Source organism: Alligator mississippiensis, chromosome 3 (genome assembly GCF_030867095.1).
Source record: "Alligator mississippiensis isolate rAllMis1 chromosome 3, rAllMis1, whole genome shotgun sequence".
NCBI lineage: Eukaryota > Metazoa > Chordata > Crocodylia > Alligatoridae > Alligator > Alligator mississippiensis.
The window spans coordinates 253,881,302-253,899,245 of record NC_081826.1 but is presented as its reverse complement, the minus strand read 5'-3'; the positions used below and the strand labels follow the sequence as shown (position 1 = coordinate 253,899,245).

General features: G+C 41.5%; 1 protein-coding gene across 2 annotated transcripts in view; it reads left to right on the top strand.

The window, feature by feature from the left end:
* The first annotated feature begins 251 nt into the window (after positions 1-251).
* Positions 252-17,944, top strand: part of FAM169A (family with sequence similarity 169 member A) — a 63,239-nt gene continuing 45,546 nt past the window's right edge. Inside the window, exon 1 of one of the 2 annotated variants that reach the window (XM_019482498.2) lies at positions 252-408. The gene's annotated coding sequence lies outside the window, so the exon portion shown is untranslated. The remainder of the gene's footprint in view (positions 409-17,944) is intronic. The other variant, XM_019482519.2, reaches the window with a different exon arrangement.

Here is a 17,944-nt window from a genome sequence, read left to right as displayed (position 1 = left end):
ATAGGCGATGGGTCCGCTACTTCAAGGTTTTCATTCAATCCTATTCCATCAGCAAAACAGGCTCTCTTTCCCGGCTCCCGTGTTAATTCCTGAAAGGCTTAATTCAGTCCAGGTCTGTGTGTGTTGGGGAAGAGTTTTGCATGCGTGTGCCTGTGCGTGTTGGGGAGGGGAGGGGTGCGCGCGCGCGGGCGGGCGGAAGGGGGCGGTGTCGCAGGCGGAGAGAGGAGGGTGATGGTTGGGTACCACCGGCGGGGGGAGGCTGGAGGCGCAGCAGGCGGAGTGCGTCAGAGGGAGGAGGGCGAGATGCTATCAGGCGCCGGGCAGCAGCGCTGAGGAAGCAGAAGGTGAGCCGGGGGGAGCCGCGAGCCCGCCGCCCCGCGCCGCCCCGCACGGACCCGCCCGGCCGAGGTGAGCGAGCGCTGCGCGCGCGGGGGTTTGCAGCGGGGACCCTGCCGCCGCCGGGCCTGGCTCGAGGCAGCGCGGGCAGCCTGCGGAGGCGGGGGACCCGGCTGCGGTGCACGGAGCTGGGGGCAGGGATGTTGCGGGCCCGTGCGCAGCCGCCGAGGCCCGTGGGCAGGTGTGTGCCGGCATCCCCGCCCCGCCGCGCTGCGCCGCGTCCACGGGCCGCAGGGGTGTGCGGGGCCCCGGCGGTGCTGCAGGCCGGGCGACGGGCAAGGGCCGGGCCGGGCCGGGAGCCGCCCATCCCTTCCCCTAGGACCGAGGGCGCGCGGGGCGCCGGCATCTGCCCGGAACCCGGCTGCCCCTTACATTCATTGCGCGGCTGGCTGATGATCCGCGCCGTGCATGTACACAGGCCACACCTGCACAGTCATTCTTGCACGGTAAAAATGTCCGTCCAGCTCTAACGGGCCGGTCAGCTCCAGCATTGGCGCCCAAAGCCCTGTAGCTGGTTGCTTTCCAGCTTGCCCTCAAGCGCATGGTGTGGCCCTGATCCACCCGCAGCCCTTGGTGGGGCAGATGCTGGATAAAGCTTGTGGGAGTTTCCAGGGAAATGGCCGGGTTTCTAGCCCAGACTCATCTGTGTCTCGGTAAGGCCGTTGCTCCTGCAAGGCCTCTCTTCTGCCTTTGCCAGCCCTGCCTTTCAGGCTTTCCCTCCAGTGAAGGGTTTTACATTGGGATGAACTTTCCCAGTCAAAGCAGGGAGGCACGAATTCCTGTTGGCTTGGCCTTGCCCTTGGCAGGTGAAAGACCAGAGCAGGGGTGGGAAAAGTGGGGTTAGCCACAGGAGGTAGAGTTAGCAGTGGCTTTCTGAGCCTCAAGAGAGAAAGCAAGGCTAAAGATGCCAGTGGCTGCTCTGTAATCACTAGGCCTGTGTGTCTGGTCAAGCACTGATGACCTGAAGTACTGTGTCCAGTTTTGGGCCCCCCACGCTCTAAGAAGGATGTGGACAGATTGGAGAGAGTCTAGTGGAGAGCAACAAAAATGATTGGGAGCGTGGGAGGCAAGACTCATGAGGAAAGGGTAAAACAACCAGAGTTATGCAGTCTGGAGAAGAGAAGACTGAGGGGGCATTTGATAATCTTCTTCAATTACTTGAGGAAAAAGGATGGGCTCTTCTCTGTGGCGGTAGGGAACAGGACTAGGAGCAATGGCATCAAGCTGCAGCAGAGGAAATTTAAGTTGAAGATTAGGAGGAACTTTTTGATGATAAGGGTGGTCAGTCACTGGAACAGGCTACTTAGAGAAACGGTGGAATCTCTATCCCTGGAGGTTTTGAAGAGCAGGTTGTACAGAGATTTGACTGGGGGTGTTTATTCAAGAATGATCCTGCCTTGAGCAGAGGGCCAGACTAGATGACCTTGTGGGGTCCCTTCTAGGCCTATTTTCCTATGCTCCTATATTGAAAGAGTGACTTGCTGAAGAAATTAAATCAGTCTTTAGAAATAAGTGGGAAGTTGTCATTTTGACATCCTCGTGGGCTCTAGTGGTGCCCTCTCAGTCTTGAGGACTCTGGGGAAAATTGTACGTGGCAGGAAGAGCATTGCCTACGTCAGTGGTTCTCAACTTTTTTGTATCGGGATCCATTTGTAAACATCAGCGGTAGTCCCAACCCAGTACCCCTCGCTCCTGACCCACTGCCCCCAAGCCCCAGCATGTGGGGCAGAGGGTGGATGGGAGGGGGGGGCAAGTAGCCCCTTGCAGGCTGAAACTCTGCCACCCTTCCCAGTTTCCCACTTTTTTTCCTTTAAAGGAGAATTCATTTTTAAAGTGTGTTCATGACCCTTTCTTATATTTTTGCAATCCAGGTTGAGAAACGCTGGCCTAAGTGATTCTGCTTACTCTGCATTTTGTGTCTAAAATGCCCCTTCTATTTCTTACTGGTTTTCTGTTTAATAAGTAAAAGGGTTTATTTGCATCCATGTATTAGGGGACCACTTTTGACTCTCGGGTTCTGTGTCTTCACTAGATTTTAAGTGGTGATTGTTGTATGATAAAATAACATAAAATCAATGCTGTTGCACTGAAGGATTAGTAATGGGTTACTGGAGATCGGTGTAGTCAGTGTCTTCGTCCTCTCTTAGACTTCTTCCGGGAGCCTGAATCTATTTCTGGTTCCCAGTCTTGATTACTAGCACTTTACTCGTTGTTTTATCAACTACTTCAACTGTTGAGAATTTTTAGTATTAAAGGTCTTAAAGAATGTGATGAATGTGAATTTGTTTATAATCTTATTAAGTGCATGAATTAGATGAATACTATAGGGCTGAAAGAAGTGTGAACTATTCCTGTTAATTTCAGTTGCTGTAAACACTGGAACTTAATGATGATGTAGGTTTTGGTGTTTTGTTGTTGTTTATTTCAGTAGAAACTACTGTGTGGGACTTACAAACATAAGCAATGCTAGGACTTCACCTACCCACCCACATCCACCCCGACTGTTTAGGGAAAAATTTTTCTTTTAGTATATAATGTGGGGTATCTTTTAACCAGTTTACCAGCATGGGGAGAAGTTTTTATTATGTATCTTTTCCACTCAACCCTCTTAATCACTCCAGCAAATAGATAAGGTGCACAAAGGTTTCTTTTTTGAGCATGCATGACCCCTTTCTGTAGAAGTTCTGCTCCAAAGCACAATGATGTTGCTTGCAAGAATTGTATTTGCTTCCTTTAGTTAAAATGAAATATTTACTCCTCCTACTATCACTGTATTGATAAAGCTAATGTGGCATAGTTACACAGCTCTTCCCACTTGTCTATGAACAGAATTTCTTACTAAGATCCAGTTAGGCATGTGTGCTGTGCATTTAAAGTAACTGGTATTATGCAGGTGTTGCTGAATTTAGCCCACAGGGTGTTTAATTGCTGGTAATATGCAAGACAGAAGGAGCACTCCAGTGCACTGGGCTGTCACTTAAAAATATTTTTTAATATGAAAATAGATTATATTTGATCTGGAATCATGGAGAAACCAAGATGAAATTCCAGCATGGTATTCTTATAGTGTAGTTCTTTAGATTCAGCTGCTTTGTTTGCATCGTTTCTTAACAGGTTTGTGCAAAATTATGAAGACTAAAGTGTGGTCATTGCTTAAGGGTATTACTGATTACAATTACAAACTTTAAAATGTTGATAGTATAGACAATGAAAATTTGTTTTAGATCTAAAATTGTAGTGCATGCTTTACCGTATCTTGAGCTTCTTTGCACATAAATCACATACAAAAATATTTTGAGAATCTTAGTAATTTGACTGAGCTTGTGTGTGCTCGGTTTCTTCACCCTTGCATAGAGAACTGCTTCCTCATCCCTACAAAATTGTAACCCAGTCATAGAATTTTATCAGCTGGCGCATTCCAAAAGTATTAGTCATCCTATTGTGATTTGGAAAAATATAGAGTTTTTGAGCAGATAATAGTTTGCGTGCTGTCAGTATCTGGTATTTTTTGTTATCAGTGCATGATTTTTTGCTGCACTCGCATTGTAACACAAAGCTTGTGTTAGTAAACTGAAAAAAAGCCTAAACTCTTGCTTCCAAGAATTTCAATAGGAAAATAAATTACTCTTGGTTGAAAAGACCTAGATAACGTCTTCCTCTCTGTAAGTTTTAAGGGAAAAAAAATACTGAAAGGCAGGTGCAAAAAGGATAGCTGTGTCTTGATAGTTAACGTCTGGCATCCCTGGAGTTTTTTGTTTGCTTGTACTTCTGGGTTTTTTTGAATGACAAAATACAGTCAATACTTATTTTGTGACTATAAATGTGAATACATTTTATTTTAATCGGCGCTTTCAAACTGCGAATCTGAAAGTCTTGCGATTTCAGGTAGACGTTTAAATATCTCTCTAGAATGTATTTACAGAATTCTTCTCCCAAGTGACAGATTTTCAAAATCTTTCCAAAATCAGCAAGAATTAACAGGACATTTTCTTTCTGTTTTGAAAATAACTGGGAAATCTACCAATAATTCACAATATTGCTATTTTATTTTTCGAAGAACCTTCAAGCTGTGAGCAGAGCAAGTGGACTTTAGTTTGATTGTTTACAGAATTGTAATTTACTTTTTTTAATGCTAACAAATGTAGGTTTGTATCTCCTTTCTGGGTTCCGTATTTTTCAACTGAAAAATGAAACTTTAATAAGAATTAGTTCTATGGGACCAGGTCCTAAGGCTAGATCCTAAAGCTAAGCCCCTGTACTCAGACAGGTAGATTTTCCAGCTTGCAGTTCAGGTGAACAGGACTTAACCTTGCTGTTATTCTAGCTTTCATGAGGTCAGATAAAATGAAGATTGTGTTATGCTTCCTTAACACATTTTACCAAGTTTCTTTAATTCTTTCAAATCATTGGAAGGAGAGAAGGGGAGAAAAAATTACGTAGCCAGTAAAGGTGGAGCTTTCATCAGATCTTTAACTCCTGAGGCAGTTCTAAAATAATGTGCATTATTCAGAAACCCTCACATTAATATTGCTACTGCAGTAGCCTCTCTCTCTAAACTTCTACTGGTACGGAATGCTGTCCTGACCACGATTAAGCTTATACTTTACATACCAGGCTGTCAAATATGAAGTGTTTAGATTAGTAGGTATGTAACCAGAAGACAGATCTTTGTAAGGCTACACATAACACAACAAAGACCTCTAGATGCACCCTTTCTACTGTGAGTAGTGTCTCAACACTTCTGTAGATGGTTAACCAGCAAACTTCCATTTACTTGGGGACAAAAGTATTTTCTGAATTCTCTTTCTCTAATGTGTGTGTGTGTGTGTGTGTGTATGTACACACACGTGCGCGCACCCCACTTCCCTCATTTCTACTGGATATCTTCAAATACTACTTAAGTATGGGCATTGTTGTTCCTTATAGTAACATTACAACTGTTATGCTGTATCATCAGGTTTCAGAAATGTTGGGTTGTGAGTGTTTTTTTTTCCCCTTTGGGTACTGGAGCATTTAGATTTTAAGCTGTTGAGCTTTACTTTTGAAGCCATGAGGGCCAGAAACTTGCTAAAGATATTGGAAATTCTTAGTTAACAACCTGATTTCAGAAGCTGAAGATTTAAGAAAAAACACCAAGTATCACAAGACTTGTGATAAAATCCATGAGTTGACAGTACTGATACTGGAATAGATTAATAGTTTTGTGTAGTTTAATATCTTGCTTTAGAGAGTGGTCATTGCATTGTGCTTCAGAGGAAGAAATATTTGAACTTGCTGGTGAGATTGCTTTAAATCTATCCCTAAAATGTAAATAGACAACTGTAACCTTATGAAGAAAGGGCCTTGGCTTTGCTATAACTAAATTATTTGATGATTTTTGAATTTCTGAGGGTAACTTGGACTTGGGAGTCCAATCTCTAGTTGAAGTAGAACCAGGAGAGGCTAAGGCCCTGCTGCATGTTACAGTACATATATTATGCAAATAACTGATGGAATGCACAATAGATATAGACCAGCCACACTTGCAAAGTACTTATCATGATCAAAATGACTTTCCAGCTATAAAAAGAGCCAACTAACTATAAAAATTGAAAATGTTACAAAAAAATTGTTATTAAATTGAAAACAACTCTAGCTGGTTTCCATTCAGTTTTAATTTGAATGTGTAAGAGGTCCCTCTGATTCAGAAGGTTTGGGGACACTAGAAGTGGTACAAGACGCATGCTTTGAAGGCATTCACGACACCTACAGAGGACTGTGGGACTCTATTTAGATTCCAGGATGGATAATGACAAGGTAAGGGTGATATTAGAGAGGAATGTTGTAGCTGAATTCCTTTCAGCTACCAATTAAAAAAATATCACTAGCCTTTAGACTAGAGTTCTTGTCATGTTGTAACATGTTTATTTGCTTATCCATTAACATATGTTAACTAATACTTTTGTAAATACACATGCACTAGGTTTGCTAAATCTTGTCCAAACTGTTGGGTGTAGCCATTGCCTTTCATTTCAAATAGCTGTAAGTCATTAAACTCCTTTATAGAAGCAGATAGCTGAAACAATAGCAGTCTGCAAGCACAAACACTGACTTGTACCTTCCTCGAATGAAGGCAAATGCAACACTGCTTAGGAATTTGAAGATCTCAGCAGAGGGTGTTTTAGTGAGCATTGTCTTGGGTAGGGATGAGCAGGTTCAGGAAAAAGAGACAGTTCAGTTTGAGAAGCAAGGAGGGGAAAACCTGATATATCCTGAAACAGAGCAGTTGCATGGCATGGACAGAAACCTAGAAAAATGGGCTTTTGACTCCTCATGTGCTGGCTGAAAGAGCTTTTGTTGTGATTAGGGAAACTATCTTTGATTGGATTCCTCCTGTGTTTAGAAAACAGGATTTTGCCAGTCCTTCATAAAATAAATATCAATTGTGTTAAAGACATTTCCCACTCCACTAGTTTCTTCTCCTCATTGGAACAGCTTACATGAGAGCCATATCTTTGCTTGGGTACTTGAAGTAAGACTAGTAATGCTTGTGTCAAGACTGGAAATCGGATTCCTACTTCACAAGTATTTGTTCCAGGAAACGGTTCCCCCTATCTTTTTTTACTTTATTCTTCTTGAAGTGAAATGGTGTAAATAGAACAAAGGTTAGAATGCATCGTGGATGACCTACATCAGTGCTATAAAACTTTCTATAAGATTTGTCACCCTCTGTTTAAACTGAATTTTTATTTGCTTTTAGTTTGTTATTAAATATTTATTTCTTACATGATCCATTTTGACTAATTGAAACCACACTTGTCAGAATGATTTGCAGCGCTCTCTACTATTTTGGTAATGGCTTACCAGCCAACCTTACCTTCTGACTAAAGTGCAATTGTTTTGTATTCCAAGTTGTGCCATTCTCTTTGAACATTATGTTTAGTGTCTCTGGTTTCTGTCTGATCATTATTCCCTCCTATCTTCTAAATTATTTTCTCTGTCTTTAATGCACCTAGATGACTGGGCAAAGCTTTCTGTAACTCCTTGATCCTCTCTAGTTTTGATAAATCTACTTATTGTGTTGCTAACAACTTTTATCATGTTGCTCTCATTACTTTGGGCTCTGAACAGGGGCACAGGCAAACAGGAGAGGAAGGGATGATTGCCCTGAGGTGCTGTCTGCTTAGCAGATGGCTGAAGGCTTCTTCAGGGCATATCCCCATATGACTCAAGAATTTACCCCATTGCTGACAATCTCTTGACACCTTTGTATCTGCTTCATCATGATATGTATGTGTCAGGTAATTAATTTGGTGTTTTAGCATCCGTCATAGTCCATAGGGAATACCAATATTAAGCTTTATACTAGAATGTGTCAATGTAAATATTTTATTCTACAAAGAAAGCTGGATAAAAATTTAATTAAATTTTTTCCTTTCTAACATAGTAACTTACATACCTGTTGCTTTATAAAGGTGGCTACAATAATAATTTCATAGATGATTGCATAGTGATCTTTTGAAGAATGCTCAGTTACAACAAATTTCAAAACTGTATTATTTCTAATGTGTGGTGCTTATGCATGAGAGCTAAGTCTGAGAACTAAGTTACTGATGAGAACTAGCTTAGAGTTCATAGATTCATAGATGTTAGGGTTGGAAGGGACCTCAATAGATCATCGAGTCCGACCCCCTGCATAGGCAGGAAAGAGTGCTGGGTCTAGATGACCCCAGCTAGATGCCTATCTAACCTCCTCTTGAAGACCCCCAGGGTAGGAGAGAGCACCACCTCCCTTGGGAGCCCGTTCCAGACCTTGGCCACTCTAACTGTGAAGAAGTTCTTCCTAATGTCCAATCTAAATCTGGTCTCTGCTAGCTTGTGGCCATTATTTCTTGTAACCCCTGGGGGCGCCTTGGTGAATAAATCCTCACCAATTCCCTTCTGTGCCCTCGTGATGAACTTATAGGCAGCCACAAGGTTGCCTCTCAACCTTCTCTTGCGGAGGCTGAAAAGGTCCAGGTTCTCTAGTCAGGTGTGCTTACTCAATTTCATTTTTGTTTTTAAAGTAAAAATATTTAAATTCATTTATATGTTTATTCATCAGAACATACATTTTTGAAACTGAATAAAATAATCTACAGCCTTTTGCCATTTTTGCTATATTGGTTAGGAACTGAAAGGGAGATGTGTGGACATTTTTGCGCTAGTAAAAGCCCCATAAGAAAGAAATAGTACTTGTGGCAACTGTACCTCATTTGGTGTCACAGAGTGTAGGAAAAGTGCAGTTGTGCAGGTATTCACTACTTCCATGCTAGAAGTGTTTAGCTGGTATAAAATACTGATATAGTGATATCAGCAGAGCCTTCTAAGGCAGGGGCAGGCAATTATTTCAGCTGGAGGGCCACTTAACGAGTGACGAGCTGTTGAGGGCTGCAAGGATAGTCTTGCCCCCTGGTTGCCATCTTGGGAATGGAAGTCCTACCTCTAACCCCTAACCTTTGCCACCAGAAGCCCCTCCCCTTGCCCTGAAAGTAGTCCTTTTGGGAGGGTGAGTTCTGCCATCCTTAAACTGGAAAAAAAACCCAAATCGTGCAATTAAAATCAAATGTCTGTTATAACTTATTTTAATTTTATTTAAAAACATACTTTTGTCCTGATTTGTGTGTTTGCATAGTATATCTATAGTCAATTGCATAACAGCTCAAAATACAGTCCTACTCTTGTATATTGTGTGGGGGCAGGAAAGGGGGTGTATGTGGGGGTGTGGTTGGGGAGTGGGTGTATGTGTGTGTGTAGTGGGGTGGGTGTGGATGGGTGTGGGTGTCAGCTATGTGGTTAGGGTGGGAACAGTGGGAGGGTTATGATGGGTGGGGTGGGAGGATGTGTTTGGGGGAATAGTAGTAGTGTGTGTGTGGTGGGGGTGTTTGTGGGTATGGTGGGGTGGGCTATATGGGAAGGGGGTGTGTAGAACAGTGGTGGGGGAGTCCTTAGAGTATGTCAGTCCCTGGAGCTGCATGTGGTGGCAGCAAACAGGGCCAGCCCTGCCTAGCCCCATAGTGTGCAGATCCCTAGATGTGAAGCACGGTACTGAATAGTGTCAGGGTGTACACCGACTTTATGCTGAGGCTTGGCCCTTAATAGGAGATATGAAAAGGAAGCTCTTAAGAGTAGCTGTTTTCCAGGAAGTTTTGCACTTGGTTACTCTGCTCAGTTACAGATCTGCTACAGATTTAATTTGAAAACTGTTGGAACAATAATCAGCCAAAACAAACACCACCAAAGTAGGACTTTCAAAATTGTTATGTAGTGTTTCTGTCATATTTTTGGCAAAATGGTAAAACATCGATGTTGATGCTTCCTGTTAGCTGTAGTGCAGTCAAGGGGCTCAGGATAGTATTTAACTAAAAAAATCCCCTTCAGATAATCCATTTAATAAATGCATTAAAAGTGGTTAGGTCCAGAAAGGAGTTAAAAGGATGGACTCTAAAGTATTGGTATAGATTTGCATTTGTGGATGAGATTGTGCGGAGGTGTACAGAGAAGCTAATATCTGAGTGCTCTGGAATGCCCACAGACTGTTGGAGAGGGAAATGAAGAAGATCCTCTGAAGGGATGATTAGCAAGGTAGGAGGAAAAGTAAGGGAAGCCAGAATCACGGAAGCCAAGGGAAGGCAGTAAGAAGAGCATGTTTGTGTCAAAGACAGCTGGGTCAAGGAAGATGAGGATGGAGCTCTGGTTCTGAGCTTTGGCCAGAAAGAAGTCATTAGAGACTTTGAGGGTAGTTTCAGCGGTGGGGAAGTGAAATTGAGGAGGCCTAGGAAGGAATTGGAGGAGGGGAAACTGCAGACAGCAATTTTAAACAGTGCATTCATTGAGTTAAAAGGTGAAAGGGAGATGAGGCAGTAATTAGAAAGGCATCTAGAGATAAGTGTGAGATTTTTAATCTGGGAGAGATTAAGGATATTTCTAGTGTGACAATATGAGCCAAACAGGGTAGGATATTAATGAAAAAGGTAAAGGAGGGGTAAGAGTAAGCATAAAAAGAGATAAGAAAAACTGTTCAGCGAGAATATGGATTTTGGAGTAAACTTCCATTTGGTTTCATTTTCCTATCACTCACTTTGTCTTTGAAAATTAAGATCTAAGTAGTACAGGTTGTTTTTGTGAAATAATGTGTTTAACTGTCTATGACCCGTCTTTCAAATTAAATCATAGAAAAATAGGACTGGAAGGGCATCTGATCCAACCAGCCCTTGCCCAAGGCAGGATCATTCCTGTCAAAACCATCCCAAACATGCTTGTCTAAGGTGCACTTAAACTCATTCAATGACAGAGATTCCACATGGTCTCTCACTATGGTAATCTCTTCCTGTGCTAAACCACCCTTGTGGTTAGAAAGTGGCTGAAAGAATTCTAATTTAAATAGAACTCTTCAGGTTGATTTATTCATTATGCATATTTCAAAGTCTCTTTAGCACCATTTAAAAAAAAATTAATTTAGAAGATTTGGCTATATTTGAATAAAATAAATTGCCTAGGATGTTAATTGTTAAAGTTCTTAAACAGTCTGCTTTTTTTAAAAGCAAGTTATAGTCTCCATTAAAAGAAGGAATAGTTAGGAAAGAATATGTAAATGCAAGCTTTCAAATTAATTTAGTCTACCTGAATTATTACTGAGGAAACTTAAACTTTGATTAAGTAAGATTTTTAATTAAGTGCCTAACTATAACCACTTGAGTTACACATATGCTTAGAAGTAGGAACATCCTTAAGAATCTTGCTTAAGCAGAACATTAAAATTCAGTGGTAGACTATGATGTCTTAATTGTACACTTCCAAGTCAGTTTTGGAAGTATAGGTTGAAGTTCACAGTTGAGGTCCCAATCCTGCCCCAAATGTGGTAACTGATTTTTTGCCAACAGCTTCAGTAAGTAAAACTGAACCCTAATGATTTTATTCGGTATTGAGAAAACACTTAAAAATAGAGAGCTGTGGAGAAGTGATGCTATAAATTAAGTATAGTTCTTGTCTTCTGGTTTGTGTCTTTCTTTGGCTGCAATGTGAGGTAAGATAACTTTTTAATTAACAGAAAATGGTAGCATATACATTGTTACATTGTCAATATTATGTCAACAGTATCAATATTTGTTTTTAAAATTAACAAAAAATGTTTTTCAGTTGCAGTTGTATGTCACTTACTACTGTTTACTGGGTGTGTGTGTACACGTGCTCCAGGTGGGGCAGGCTTTAGTGCAGGAAGGCTTTCTGAGAGCCACTCTAATTAAAGCACCTGCAGCATCAAAGTATTCAGCGTCCCATGCTGAATACGTGGCAGTGCTCGTTGGATGAGCCCCTGCCACCATTTTGAAACATGGGTATACTGAACATGCATGACGTGGAGGCTGCTGGAGCGTGCTAGCATGCATTGGAGCAGAGGTCCATCATGTGTATAGGTGCCCATGGCATTGGTTGCCCTTGTCCATGAGAATTAAATGATGTATCCATCTTAATACTAAAAATAAACCTTTTAATCTTTTCTTGAAGCCGTCCCTCTCTACTTCAGAACACAGTAGTTTAACATAGCTATTGATAACTCCTTTGTGATTTAGAATGAAAACAAATCCTTGTTGTGTAGTAGTTTGAATGCTGAAGACTGTTTCTTACAGAGTTCACCATTTAGATTCTCATTAAAAAAGGCTAATTGAACCCAATCCTGTAGGCCTTAAAAAAATTCCACTGACCTCCACTGAAGTTCTGCGTATGCAAAGATTGGAGAATCAAATCCCGCGCATATAAAAAGATTCTGTAACTGTCATGGGAAAAATAGTAATGTTAATGAGGGCCTGTTAAATTGGTGTAGAACTAGCAGGGGTGAGAAGAAAAAGATTAAGCTTGCAATGTTCATTTTGGTTTTTTGGATGTATTCAGATTGGCAGTTCTGGTTTGTCTCGCCTGTACTAACCCAGTGCGGTGTAAACTGCTTCAAACAGATTACAAATAATATGGTTGGTGCATTAATCCCGGACACTTGATGAGTATTGACAGCATGCTCTTGGCAAGAGATTTTATTCTCTTTCATCAGGATAACTACTGGATGTACTAGGAAGTATGGGACTTGTCTTCATGTGGAATCTTGTCATAGAGTGATGAAATACATCTCTGTCTTAATTTCATGGTATTATCCTGACAGGATTATGAATCAACTTCTGTAATTAAGGAAGGCTTCTTTTTATATATAAAGATTAGGTACAGTGTGTGCATGTGTAATTTCGTGAATACAGTGAAACCTGCCTTGAAGAAACATTAAAGTTTAGTTAACTAATGGAGATTTTTCATTCTTAGTATTAATAAAATCAAAACCCTAGAAGCAAGGTTTTTGGCAGGGCCATCTCTGGTGGGGGTGGGGCTAGGGGGTGAATCGGGGTGACTGCCCTGGGCCCTGTGCTTTGGGGGGCCCTGCAGACAGTGCTGTACAGGTCCCGCTGTGGCTGCCATTTGCTGCTGGCTCCATGCTATGGCTGCTTGCCACTGTCCCCTCACCCTCTTTGCGCTCGCCACCCCCAGACCCCACATGGGCTGATATGCCCGGGCTCTGCACACCCATAAGGACGGGGCTGGTTTTTGGTGATATCTTTTATTGGAAAGTGGTCCAATAAAAGGTATCGCTAAAAACCTTGCTTCTCATGTATTTCCCAGACCATCACAGTTACAACAGCATTCCAATCCCCCTACAGATCCTTAGATATAATAAAAGCATGAGGGTGCTCCTTGATGAGGGTTTTGTGTGTTGGGTGTGTGTGTGTGTGCTCACTGTTTGTTTGACAAGTGCTCTAACACATGGGAGTATGTGGTGGTTTGTTTTACTTTATTTTGGGGCTTTTTTGTTTTCGAGGCTCCTAATCTGAGCGTATGCAATTTAGTCATGCCATTGTTTGAACTCTTTAGCAGTTGTGTTTGAGAGGACTGTACTCAGCCTAGCACAGATAATGTGCAAGAGAAGAAATAGGGAGATTTTTGTTTTGGGCATGACCACAGATCTCGTTTGTAACTTTGAGATATAAATTTCTAAATAAAACGTATAAATACATTTATCTTTGTCAATTTCCTGATATATAAAATGGATAAAGCCATGGAGTCTTTAGGGCAGTTTGCTTAATATTTGTTCTGCTTCTAGATTCTCAGCACTCATGGTAGGAATGAAAAGTAGTTGCTTCTCAGAAGACTTTGTTTTCATTTTAATTTTATTCAAAGGTAGATGATGGTCCTTTTTCATGGCTTTGTTGTTTTAACTTTTGGAACCTTTTAAAAATTATTTTGATTTCAAGTTAGCCATTTACTTTCTGCTGTTTTACATAGGAAGGAGAGCCGTGTAAAATTTCATGCTGAAAGAAATTAGTGATAAGAACAAAATAATTCACTAATAGAAAAGTAGACTGGATTGTGGATGCTTAAAAATGTAGTCTTTTATTATAAATTAAGATGCTTTGCTTTTCTGTTTAATAATTTGTGGCTTCTGCTTGCAGTCTTATGTTTTATATTTTAAAATATTTTTATTGTGTTTTAGTTTTGTGCCATAGCCTGAATGACTTCTTACCAAAGTACAGTAAAAAAAAAAATAGCCTAATGATTTTTGGTGGGGGGCGCTCAGAGGAGAAACTTATCCTGCTTGGATAGAAGTTGTGCAGCGATTCTTGAATCTTGGTATTGCAGGGAATTGAATAACCTTATTCGTTATTACCTGATGGGTAGAAAAAAACAAGAAACCCAAAATGAACTCCATTTTCTCCCCTCCTCCCCCCCCCCCCCCCAAGTCATTTTAAAACTATCTGATGCCTTAATGTACAGCCTTTCTTGTGTGACTGTGTAAAAGAATGGGAACCATTTTTCTTCAAAAAGAAATATTTGGTTTCTGTTTCTTTTGGCATGTGTATGAGTAACAACGTTGACTGATTTTAATTTACCAATTTTAATCATGATTTAATTCAGTGAGCAAGGAAACCTTGATTTAAACAACTGATTTTACTTCTGATTCATATTTATTAATTTTCCTTACAAAAATAAATCTTAATGACTAGTAATCACTAAATAATGTTTATTTACAGCTAATGTAACCTTTAACTAAATTGGGTACTTCTTTTTGCTAACAAGGAGATGCACCATGCATACATTTATTTAAGCAAGTCACTTCAAACTTACTGAGCTGCTTGATTTTTATACTTTTATTGTTAGAAAATAGTGAATTACCCATTTTTATTTACTAAATAATCATTTTAATCCTGACTTGTTTCAAGCTCCATTGGGATGGAGATTGGACTTTGATTAAAAACCAGCAATTTAACATTATTACTTAAACTACCTTCATTTGGCTGGATACATAAACTTCTTAGCAAAATATGTTACTTAAAACAAAACAAGTGACTTATTAAACAAAGGTAAGTCTTATTAATAGATGATGAATTAAACTGGTTGTTTCTGGTCCCCAAGTCTATCACGATTGTAAAACTAATGCAGCTCATGCTCTCATATTTTTATTCAATTTTTCATTCTTTTTCAGCAGCTAATCAAATTAAACTAAGAAAATTATTTTTTCTGCACCTGTAGAAAAGCCTGCACCAAAAGCTGGTTTAGCACATAAACTCTAGTTTAAGTTTGTTTAAGAGTGCTTAGCCAGTGACCATCAGTTTAGTGATTTGACTTTGGCAGCTAACATGAAGTGCTTGAAGATTATTTTTATTTCATTTATTTTATAGATTGTAGTAAATTTGGGTCTTACTATAGCAGAGTCATACTTTCATTTTTAATTTTAAAGGGTTTTATATCGTGAAAGAAATTTTATTTAAATAATTTTTAGATTTCTTTTTTCAGATTTTCTAACAAACCTGATGAGTAGCCTTTAGTAAGGGTGCACTGATATAGATTTTGGGGGCCGATACTGATCCGATTGATGATACGCAGCTCTTCAACTTGAAGAGCTTCATCCAGCTGGTAAGTTTGGTATGGTATAAAGGGTGTGTGGTGGGAGGGAGGCAGGGGGAGACTCATCAAAGCCCCTGTGGTGAGGGAGGGAATGGGGCAGGGACAGGGGCAGGTGCTGCCAAGCCAGGCTGGCACAGGACAGAACCTCAAGTGGCTCATTTGGCGGGGGCAGGGCATGTACCCCTCAGATATGCATGGGCAGGGGCGGGCATAGAACGGAGGCATGGTGTTTTGGAGGGGTGTGTGGGAAGGCTCAAGCCGCTGTGCGCAGTTCATCGGGTGCTCATCTGGCAGCTCCCACCACTGTTCCCACCTCTTGTCCGGGAGAGCATGGTGGGGTGTCCCCGGATCTGCCCAGCTGGGAAGAGCCCAGCCCACCCCATGCAGATCCGGGGGTACGGCCCCTCCCTCCCCCCACCCTCCTGGATGAGTGGCAGGAGCAGTGGTAGGAGCTGCCAGACGAGCACCAGACGAGCCATGCCTCTGTCCCACTCCCGCCCTGGCCCTGGCTGGGCAGCCCCAGCCCCATACCCTCCCTCATTGTGGGGGCCTTGATCTGTCACCCTGACGTCCCTCCCCTACCTTGTCCCCTCCCATCACACCAGACTTACCTGCTGCAGGCAGCTCTCTATGCTTCCGGCTCTGCCCCTTGCTGCCTATGTTCTGCACTGTGGCTGCACGCACACACAGGCGTTTATCAGACAAATTATTGGCGGCATCCGATACCGAAAATTTTCTTTATATCGGTGCCGATCCAATATCAGATTGATATATTGGTTCACCTCTAGTTTTTAATGTATTCATGTATTTTGAAACTATAGTTATTAGATGGTGGAGTCAAGCTCACAGTTGATATTACTAAAAGTTTTTTGGTCATTTCTGGTTTTATAATTTCAGAAGTTAATTATATATTTAAACTTTGTTATTTAAACCTCTGTCTCTGGTGCTTGGTATCGCTTCTATAATGTTTCAGTGGTTTATGATCATTAACCTATTTATTCTCTCAACATTTCTGTGGTATAGATCCATTTTAGAGATGGGGATCTGAGGCAAAGAGGCTACAAACAGAGGTCGTATTTGTCCTGGGAGAAGCCATTTTCTCCTTGGACAAAGTGTGATTATTCAGATGCCCATGTCCATTGTTCTGGGACATAGCTTAATAAAGGTTCATGGGATAAGAAGTCCTAGCAATTTGTCCCAAGACACCACAAAGTAGGTCTGTCCTGGGATTGCTTCCCTGAGTTTGTGGCAGAAAAGTGCATCAACTGCCCACTAAACTCCAGTAGGATAGGTGATGCATGTACATGCTAAGCCCAGGACTTTTCTGTTCTGGGACAAATACAGGCACAGTTTCTCAGGACAAATGCAACATCTGTTGCTACAGAGACAGAGATGGAGCAATTTATCCAAAATCCTAGAGGACGTTAACTTCCATCTGCCGAGGCCTGTGCTAGCCACCTAACCACTAGACAACATTCTCATATTTCTAACCAGGAGCCAAAAGATAATTTAAAGCCATAAATCCTGTGACACACAGCCTTAGAGTATGAAACAATATAGTTTATAGTGTAAGATTTAGTGTCCTTTATCTTTCTAAGCAAGGCACTCTGTACCTTGGGGCCTATGCTTCACTGGAACAAGTAGTGTTCTGAATTCATGGTAAGCACCAGATTTTAGGAAGAATATCCTTTATCGTTCTCTCTCTCTCACGTGTGCGCGCGTATATGTGTATGTATATATATTCGCCCTCCCCCAACCCTCTCCTTAGGCACATTATTCTCCTAGCTAGTGCATTCCCTTTTGAAAGGGCTTGAATTAGGTTTCGGCTCGGAAAAATGGGTGCTTGTACATGACCTGGGGGGCTGCTCTGGCATGTTGTAATTACAGCACATCAGAGCACACTCGATTAATCGAGTCTGCTGGAATGTGGTATTTACCATGCTCTAGCAGCCTCCGCGTCTTGTGTATCAGCATCCTCAGGCTTCAAAATGGAGGCAGGAGTGCTTTAACTAAAACTCCTTCAATGATCTTTAGGTAAAGCACCTCTGCCGCCATTCTGAAGTACAAGGATGCTGATACATAAGATGTTCTGGGTGCTTTAATTGGAGTGGCACTCAGAGCCACTCTAATTTGAAGCGCCCCCTTCCCCTTCCCACCACTGGAGCATGTGTGAAAACACCCCAATGTGTTTGCTGTGGCTTGAGAGATTCTCTTAGCAGGAAATTTAGAACTTCAGAGATCTAGGGACTATCTAATGTTTGGGGGGGGTGGGGAAATCCTTTCATATAGAAACTTAAACTTGTCTCTTGGCAGCTTATTTTTTTCTTTATCTGGGTTGTTTTGAAAATGATGGGGTGGAGGAATCTTTGTGAATGTGGTAAATAAGATTCTTCTCTTGGGACATACTTGGTGTCCCATTTACTTGGATAATATTGACCTGGAACTCTTATTCCCTGCAATGGCAGTTCCATACGAGTAGTGTTATGCTTAAAAGAGGGTTTTGTACAATCAGAATAGGGGACCTGATGCTGATAATTACTTTGTTTTCTTTATTTTGCATAGCATAAATTTTTTACAGGCTTCCCTCGCCAAC